The sequence below is a fragment of the Onychostruthus taczanowskii genome, unplaced genomic scaffold, assembly GCF_017590055.1.
Source record: "Onychostruthus taczanowskii isolate IOZ18803 unplaced genomic scaffold, ASM1759005v1 scaffold26, whole genome shotgun sequence".
Taxonomy (NCBI): Eukaryota; Metazoa; Chordata; class Aves; order Passeriformes; family Passeridae; genus Onychostruthus; species Onychostruthus taczanowskii.
In genome coordinates, this window is record NW_024499906.1 from 3,646,865 (window position 1) to 3,655,675 (window position 8,811).

Here is an 8,811-nt window from a genome sequence, read left to right on the forward strand (position 1 = left end):
AGTGTGCATGCCTGCTATAGTTCATGGAAATATGGCAGTGGGGATATATCAGCTTGCACCTGGACTTCTGCTCTAGCTTTAAACACATGGCACTGGTTCTTACTGCTGTTATTTGTTCATCTCTTTAACACTAGAACTGCCACAGACACAGTTATCCTCTGTAATTTGATAGTATCCTGGCAACAATTTTAATTAAAGGATGACATCACCAAATATTCCCAAACAGTCTTTCCATCCTGTAAAACATGGCTGATACATCCCTGAAAGACTTGTACCTGATCCATGGAGAGAAATGCTGAAGTCAATCATTTGGTCATTTGCGTAGTGAAATCAGTGGTCGACTGTAGTAGGGAGCAGGCTGCAAACGGTGCTGATTTCATTATGCACAAAGAGCAGGTATTGAAATGATTCAGCACTCAGGCTCTGCCTCCTAAAGATTGCCCACCACACAAAGCAGAGTAATATAATTGTTAAGAACGGAGGGGTACATTTTCAGAGTGCTTGGCTCAGCAGTTTATTCTCCTGACTCTGATTAAAATTAATGGGAGTCATGCAGCTGAAACCCCATGGATTGCTCATGGTTTGATGACACAATGCAGCTGCAAACGAAGGCAGGATTGTGAAGAGTCAGGTACAAAATGGCAATTTTTGCTCCATTTAACCATAATCTCTTTTCCAGCTCTCAGCACATTAACCACTTTTCTGCTGATCATGTCTGAAATGTCTAAAACTAAGTGGTGCTCTTTAGAGTGCCCTATTTCAGCAGTAAAACTGAGACCTTGTCAATAGAGCCACTAGTACCTATGGTAACACCTACCTTGTAATTTGTTCCCTAAAGTAGAAGGAATTTTACAACGTGGATTGATACAGGATGCTTTTCATCCTTTTGCAGGCTGCTAATAATTCCTTACTAAGATATGTGAAGGATTAACTCCTGGGAATGCTCCACAGGTGTTACTGCTAAATCCTGTTTAGTGCATTGCTCAATTAACAAACAGTATTTTTCACTGTATGAAATACACTTGTGTGATTTATGGGTACAAAATAGTTCTTGGCCGAAAGTACATTGTGAATGTTGTGAACAAGCTATAAACACACACTATTTAAAGGCAAAATTTGTAAAAGCTTACTTAATAAAGTACTTCCAGGAAATTTTGGTTAAGTCTTATTTCTCTTGAAAATTGAAAGTCCAGAAACCTTGTGGTCTGTCCTTGTTATTTGTTCACCCCCAAAAAGCTTTACAAAGCCAAATAATTCAAACTCTTCCTTCCCATTGTGATAACAAACCTGTATCTACTTTCATTTTTATCCTGTAAATATCATCTTTAGACTTCCTTGGACACAACACTTAGGACACTCAGCCCAAAACCCACCAAAGGATGGCAGTGGAAAAACTTCTTGCTCATGTTTTACAGACACATTTCATATGGAACTGTTTCCCAAACTGTAAAAAAAAAAACAAGGTAAAACAAAACAAAACCAAAACATCAACAAAAAAAAAAAAGAAAAAATCCAAACCACAAAATAAATAGTATATCCATATGATATCCTTTGAGACATAGAAATCCCAGCTGGAAACTGAAGCTATGCATTAAGAGAAGATCTCTACTCATAAATATCCACGGATGAGGAACCATTCTGTACTGGTGTTCATCCACACAGTGTTTCTTCACACACTGTCTCTGCTCTCCAAGCAGATTTCTTCAAGAATTATTTATGAAGAGCTGGGATCTCTCACCAGTGTGTCAGCCTGTGTCACTTGGACTCAGCCCTATTCTTCTTGCAATATACATAGTGCCACATTTTTTTCCTGAGGGTTGCAACAATGGATTTCTGTGATCTGCTTATGAATCCACCTCCATTCCCAGGAGGAATAAGTGCACTTAAAAAGCCATTTATTTATGAATCTAACTACATTCAAATGCTTTTAGGAAGGTTGCTTTGCAACAGAAAGGTGTTACTTGCTCATACTTCTCCATATAGAAACATGAAGAATTAACACTGGATAAAAATAAAAATCAACAGACCATTTTTTTGTCTTAGGGCTCTTATGCCATGACTATCATCCCAGATTCCAGACATCACTCCAGGGATCAGAATAAGAAAAATAATTGCCAACCTCCCTGAGCCTTTTTCTGAGCTACAGATGCACATCTGAATCTCTCTGGGCCACTTCTCTTACAGCTGATACAAAGGGAAAAGCAGGAATTATTCAGAGCTACGGAAAAGAGAAAATACTTCCCATCTCCAGCAGAGAACAGACACACAGTTAAAGCCCCCAGGCCCTCAATAAGAAGACATCAAAGAATCACTTCCAAAACATAATCCGGTTGCCAAAGATTTGCACTAAGAAATCCCCAGGAGCTGGTGATGCCAGGAACAGTACCATTCCCCATCCTGGATCCTTTCCTTCATGGCAGGGCATGGTATGAAGCTGCACAGACTGCACCCCCACGTTTTTAAGGGAGTCATATTGGCCAAAAGGGAAAAAAGTCTCAGTAGACAAAAGCCCAGGTGCACACACTTCTTTTGTCCTACAGAAACCTGACTGTCCCCCATTCTGGAAAGCTGCAGATTCTTCAAAGGAAAAGAAGCTATAAAAGGAATGTTTTGGAGATAAAGAGACCTTTCATAATTTCCAGCTGACTTTTCTTCCTTCCCCATTTTTAAAGACATGGAATTTTGCATGAATATGGGGATTATTATTGTATCTTCCATTCCTCACACTGAGGTTTCCAAGTTAAATTACTGCTAGTGAAAGACTGGGTGGCCCACAGAGGAAAACCACTTTATGGAGAGCTAACCATTATTATTATTATTCCCAGCAAACTAATCTTTTCGTTTTTCCTGATCTTTAAAATAGACCAAAATGGAAATGCAGAAAATCTTAAATCAAGCTGCATTTTATCACTCCATACTTTCCTGAGTTCCAAAAACTTGGCATCTTTAACGCCACTGTTCCTAGGGGTATTTTTCATCACAATAAAACAATTCAGCAGAGAATGTTTCCATTCAAAATATTTCAAATTGCATTCCTGTCAAATGCATAAAATATCCTGCATTATGCATAAGAAGGATTTGTACCTCAGCTTTGCTAACATAAAACAGTATTTCCAGCATAGGCAACTAATAGAACAGGTTAATGCTCTGGGGTCTGTTCATAATACAGATGATAATGATTTGAGCAGCCTGTGTATGTGCTTCCCACATAAACATCAAGAACCTGAGCTCTTTTCATCAATCTTTCCAACAATGATCTTCTATCACACAAGCAATGGCAGCAATCTTCCCTCACCTTTGTCTTTCAGAGTATTCTTTGGCCCTCCCTGATTACAGGGCAGGAGCTAATTAATTGAGTCACACAGATGCATGTAAAATGAGCCAAGAACCCAGCAGGTTAACCAAACTGCAGCTCACTAGGTAAAGGCACAAAATTTATTCCCACCCCCTGCTGCAGCACGTCCAGCACTGAGGAAGTCGCTTCTCAATGCACCTATGCCACACTGCACTGAGGGGCTCCTCAGGAATTTCTAAACAAGCTGGGTCATTTCTGTGGCAGAGTGCTTGCAGTCTGGAAGACAGTTAGCCACATTAGCATAGCCTGCTAGCCAAGTGCTCATGTTAGCATCTGTTAAAACAGCTATCCTGTGCTTCAGCTTCAAGAATCTGTCTATACTGCCAAATGAAAGACAGCAAAGAGGATTCTGTCCTTGGTCCAAAAGGCACTGGCAGCTTTGCATCATCACAGCTGAGTGACTCAAGTGCCACTGTAAGGATTTGCACTGCAGGGCATAGACATGTCTGCAGCTCCCCACGTAATACTGTGAGAGACCTGAGCTTCTCACAGGAGGACGCAGAACAACCAACAAACACACTGAGCCAGCCAGAAGGAAATGCCAAAGAATGAAATCTCCTAGTAAGCTGGCACTACAACACTAGGAGTCAGAGCCAAACCCTGTACAAATCCACATATCCTTCCACTCTCATTACAGCACAGCAGGGAATAATACCGATGCTGGGGTTTGGGTGAAATTCTCCTTTCCCCCTCTGAAAACTGCATTACTGTGCAAGCAGGAATGCAATATTCTTGGCCCCTAAGGGATAATGACTGCCCAATTCTCCTGCACTTCTCTGAGGAAGTGCTAGGCTGGTTCCTCTACAGGGCAGCTTCTGTGAACTGGATGCTCATGCACACTTTTCACAAACATGCAGTGCAGGAGGCATGCCATGGGACTCTCCATGTTCAGGATATTCCTTGGGCTAGGGTATTAGCCCTAGGTTCTTGGGGTTTTTCTCTTTACAGCTCCTTAGTCCTTTCCTTTCAAACCAGATTGGGCTAAAACTCACTAGCAATAGAAAAGATGGTGCCAGTTGAAAGTGTTATAAACTATGAGATTACAGGTAATCAGTCCATTCTCCTAAAAGGTGATTAAAGGAGTTGTAGGTCAACTGAAATGAGAATCAGCACACATTTTATAGGGTTTAGAAAACTTGACCGAGGTGGAAGAGGCAGGAATCAAGACTTTCTTTGTCTAGAAAAGAGAAGATATTGTAGCTTTATGAAAAGCATTATCCACAACACTTCTGTGTGATTCTTACACAGAAGAGGGTTGAGAGTTGTGCTTTGAACCTCTTGCAGGCAGACCAACAAAACATTCCCAAACTTCAGGCTACAGAAGTCCAGTGGTGGGATTATCACTGCATCCTTGTACTGTTGCTATACACTTCGGTGAAGCCTCTGCTATTGGCCACTGCTCTGTAGAGATGCTGGGGCACTGAGCCTTTGGTCTCAGTGACATAGTCATGCTTATCTCCTTAAGTCCACTTAATTTTCAGCAGAGAAGGTTTATGAAAAATTTCCTACTTGTGAGGGTAGTTAAGTGCCAAAAGAGACCACTAGGGAGACTGCGAAATCTCCATCATTAGAGATTTTAAAGAACAGATTACCTACCCACACAGCTGTCAAAGGCAGCTCAGACAAAACATGTTCCTACCTTCGAGCAGAGGGGTGGACAAGGAGACCTCCTGGGGCCTGGGTCTAGGATTCTGCCTTCTTTTGCACAGCTCTAGCCAAAAGCAGTACACTCCAATATCTTCTTCCAGTGACACTTCCCACCATCAGCAGATCCACTAGCTGTACAGCACTGTTGTCCAACACCTTCTCTCTGCAGCGTAATACATGGACCCCAGTCCGGGAGATGTATGTGGGATATGGCTGTGGCCAGTTATTCCATAGGAATCACACTTAGCAGGCAGAAGTTAAAGAAGTTTAGGAGCTGCTGAGTTGGGGACTGGGCCACTGATTTCCAACCTCATTGCTGAGGAAGAACAACGGTTTAAAGCCAGATTTGTCTTCACATCTGTTCCAAGGACAAGTACAGCCAACCTGGCCCAACATATTGGAGAATGTACTGGAGCCATGCCCTGAAGGCCTGACAGAAAGGTTGTCCATGCATCCTCCCTCCCTCCGTTTGCTTCCCTGTGCATGGCTGACAGCTTGCAAACTGGCAGCAACCCAGAAAGCAGAGGGGAAGACACATGCATTCACCCTCACACATGCTCACTTTTACAAACAGTCATGTTGCAAGTCCTTAATTCTCATCTCTTCAAACCCAACTCACCAACAAAGCAAGCTTTTTGTCCTATTAGGAGAACTCCTAGTCCTGCAAAACGACAGGTTGTTTGGCAGTGTGAAACAGGTTGTGGCTGCAGACTCTGCACATGGCTCGCGTTTGTGCCATTGGTCTGTGGCTTTCAGGGAGCAACTGTTGTGCCGTGACAAAAAAAGCAAAGAAAGAAGGGAAAGAAACCAAATATTTACAGGAGAAAAAGTGATTCTACCCCACATGGTACAAATTTAGGGATGCATTGTAGCTACATCATGTGCTATAGCTACTGAAACAGTTTCCAACAGAATGTTTACACTGTTGTCTGGAAGCATATTGTTTGCCTACTTTTCAAAGCCAATTTATATGCAGCACACATCACAGCATGCACGAAAATTCAGACAAAAACACAGATGCATGCAACAATCCCTGGCCAGCTCTTGTTGTTCCTTATTGTTTGTTTCTCAGAAGTACCCAGGAAAGAGGAGGAAGGTAGTAGCCCATTATGCTGGGTGCTGTACTACCCAAAGTCAAAGACAGGTATTTCACTTGAGGAACATGCAGTCTCTGTTTAAGACAAGATATAACAAGTAAATGTAACACAGAGTGAGGCAGTGACATACGGGAATGAATAATAAGAGAGTTTATGTGTGCCAGCTTTATGCGCTCATGTGCCAGCTAATTGAATACACGATGCATATAAATACCAGTCTATTGAAGGCAACAAGTAAACTGTAGCCAGTTAGCAATTTAACAGGAGCTTCACAGAGAAATTAATGAGAAATTCAAAGGAGCCCATGCAAGGGCATCCCAGAGAAAAGCGTCAGGTAGGATAAATAGAAGGGTATGTAACAAGGGAGCAGGAGGATGAAAGAGGTTGGCATTGTTGCATTGTTTAGATAGCAAAGCAAGGAGGCTTGGGTAACTTGGTTGCTGAAAAGATGTGGAAGTCATGGACCAAAGAATAGAGAGTTTATATCTAACCAATTAAAGAAATAGTGGGACCAAGGAGGACTGCAAAAGACAAAAAAGGATGTCACTGCACTTTGAATAGACCCGTCAGAACAAGGTCAGTGAACGTAGGAAGGTCTGAGTGAAAAGAGTCAGACTGCCACTCATGTCACTGCAGCCAAAAGCCTTCTCAAGAAACAGCGTAGAGCCACCAAACCAGTTAGAGTCTATGCTGGGAAATATAGGGTATGATCTTCTCCACATCCAAGGAAGAAGGAAAGGAGGGAACACTCCCCAAGCAAACCTGGCAACTGGAAAGGCAGCAACAGAGACAGTGAGGAAGGCCTGCCCAAGGCTGTTTACCATGGCCAGCTCAAGAACACACCTTAATTTTAACAGCCAGCTCTACTGAACCACCTTCAACCAAGGCCTGAAAGGACAAGTCTAAGAGAAGAAGTGAAAAGATATATTACTCCTACTTCTTGAAGTGCTCTATTGCAGAAGATCCTTTCTCCCTACATGCCATCAATGCATGGATCAGAGCCAAGTCTCCCACCTCAGGTGTCTTGGGATAAGTGGTGTGAAAACCACTCCTCAGCAAAATTGCCTCTAAGTCCCTGTACTACAGTTCCCTGTGTCACCATGCAGACATACGTCCTCACCACCTACCTCTGTGGCAGGAGCTATTTATGTTCAATATTGTTTATAGACCCCAAAACCTCCATGGGGAAATGCCAAGTCAATAGGCTAAGAGCTGAAAGAAAGTCATTGTGCACTTTTATTTTTTCTGCTTTTAAAAAGACAGTGACCTTTTTGCAACTCTGCAAGCCCTCTTATTAACAGAAGCACTGCCAGTACCATATGGGCACTTGTGTACCTCACTTCCCTCCATGCCCACTCACTGTGGTTTCCCCCCAGTGATGCCACATCCAGCTCCCCACAGCCCTGTCCTGCCCAGTCCCCAGAGGGTGCCCAGTGCCTGGGGCTGCCCTGGTGCCCTCTGGCTGCCCTGATCCTGGCAGGGGCAGTGGGATGGTCCCTGGCTGCCTGGCCTTCCCTGACAGATCCGTGGGGAGTCCCCACTGCACCCTGGCACCTGTCACCTGATAAATATTAGCACAGGACAAAAATGAAAGGACAAGCTCAGACTTGCCAGCACTGAAACATCCCAACCCAGCCTCCCTACACAAGATATTTTGAAGTTTTGAAAGTGCAGGGACATTTCTGCTTTCCTTCTGGTACTGAACTACCAAGAGCCAACCCACTTGTGCTTTATCTACTCTGCAGTGACGTTGAATAGCATCACAGAGAATGGCTGCTGTCAGGATCCCCCCACACCATGGTCACAGTTGGAGCCTGATGCCAAGTCACACAGGGTCTGGGCCACACTGCAATTGAACATGGTGGGCAGCCAGAGCATCCCTACCTCCAGATCACCATGGAAACCTCTGGTCCAAGCCAAATGTGGTTTCCAAAGGGGAGAAAGCTGTCCCCGGGAGTCACAGAATGAAAGAATCATAGAATGGTTTTGTTGGAAGAGACCTTAAAGACCTTCTAGTTCCAACCCCTCCGCCATGGGCAAAAGGACACCTTCCACTTGACCCATCCAACCTGGCTTTGAACACTTCCAGAGATGGGGCATCCAGAGCCTCTCTGGGCAATCTGTTCCAGCATCTCACCACTCTCACATAAAGAATTTCTTCCTAATACCTAAAGATGAAAGCCATTGAAATAGTAAAGACATTGAAGGAAGGACTTGAGAACCACAACCAATTCAGTAGAATCTATTACTTGCATGCTAGCATCACCTCCCTCCCTAAAAGGTGGTGAGCTGAGGAGCCTCAAGGCACATGCTGATGACATTTCTTGATAGTAAGTGGAGAGCTATTCACCTTCCTTGACACACACACAGATGAAGAGGGAAACAATTTTTTGCAGTATTTTCTTCTTCCTTTCTTAGCCAAATCCTCATTCAGGCTGTTGCAGATTATTCACACAGCAGCCGTGCCTGTACTGCCTGATCTGATTACTGCACCAACACCTCCATGGCTTTCAAATTCATTTCACAGGTTTCCAAGAAACAGATGCTGATACCTGATAAGTGGCAGCACCTGGATTCAAAACACGTTATCAGTTCATCTGCCTCCAATATCTTGAGTAACATCTCAGCTTGGTGAAGAAGTGTTGCCCTAACCAGCTAACATATTTCCATGCAGGGAAATAAAGCTCCCGTTCCATACTTGTTGACGTAAAG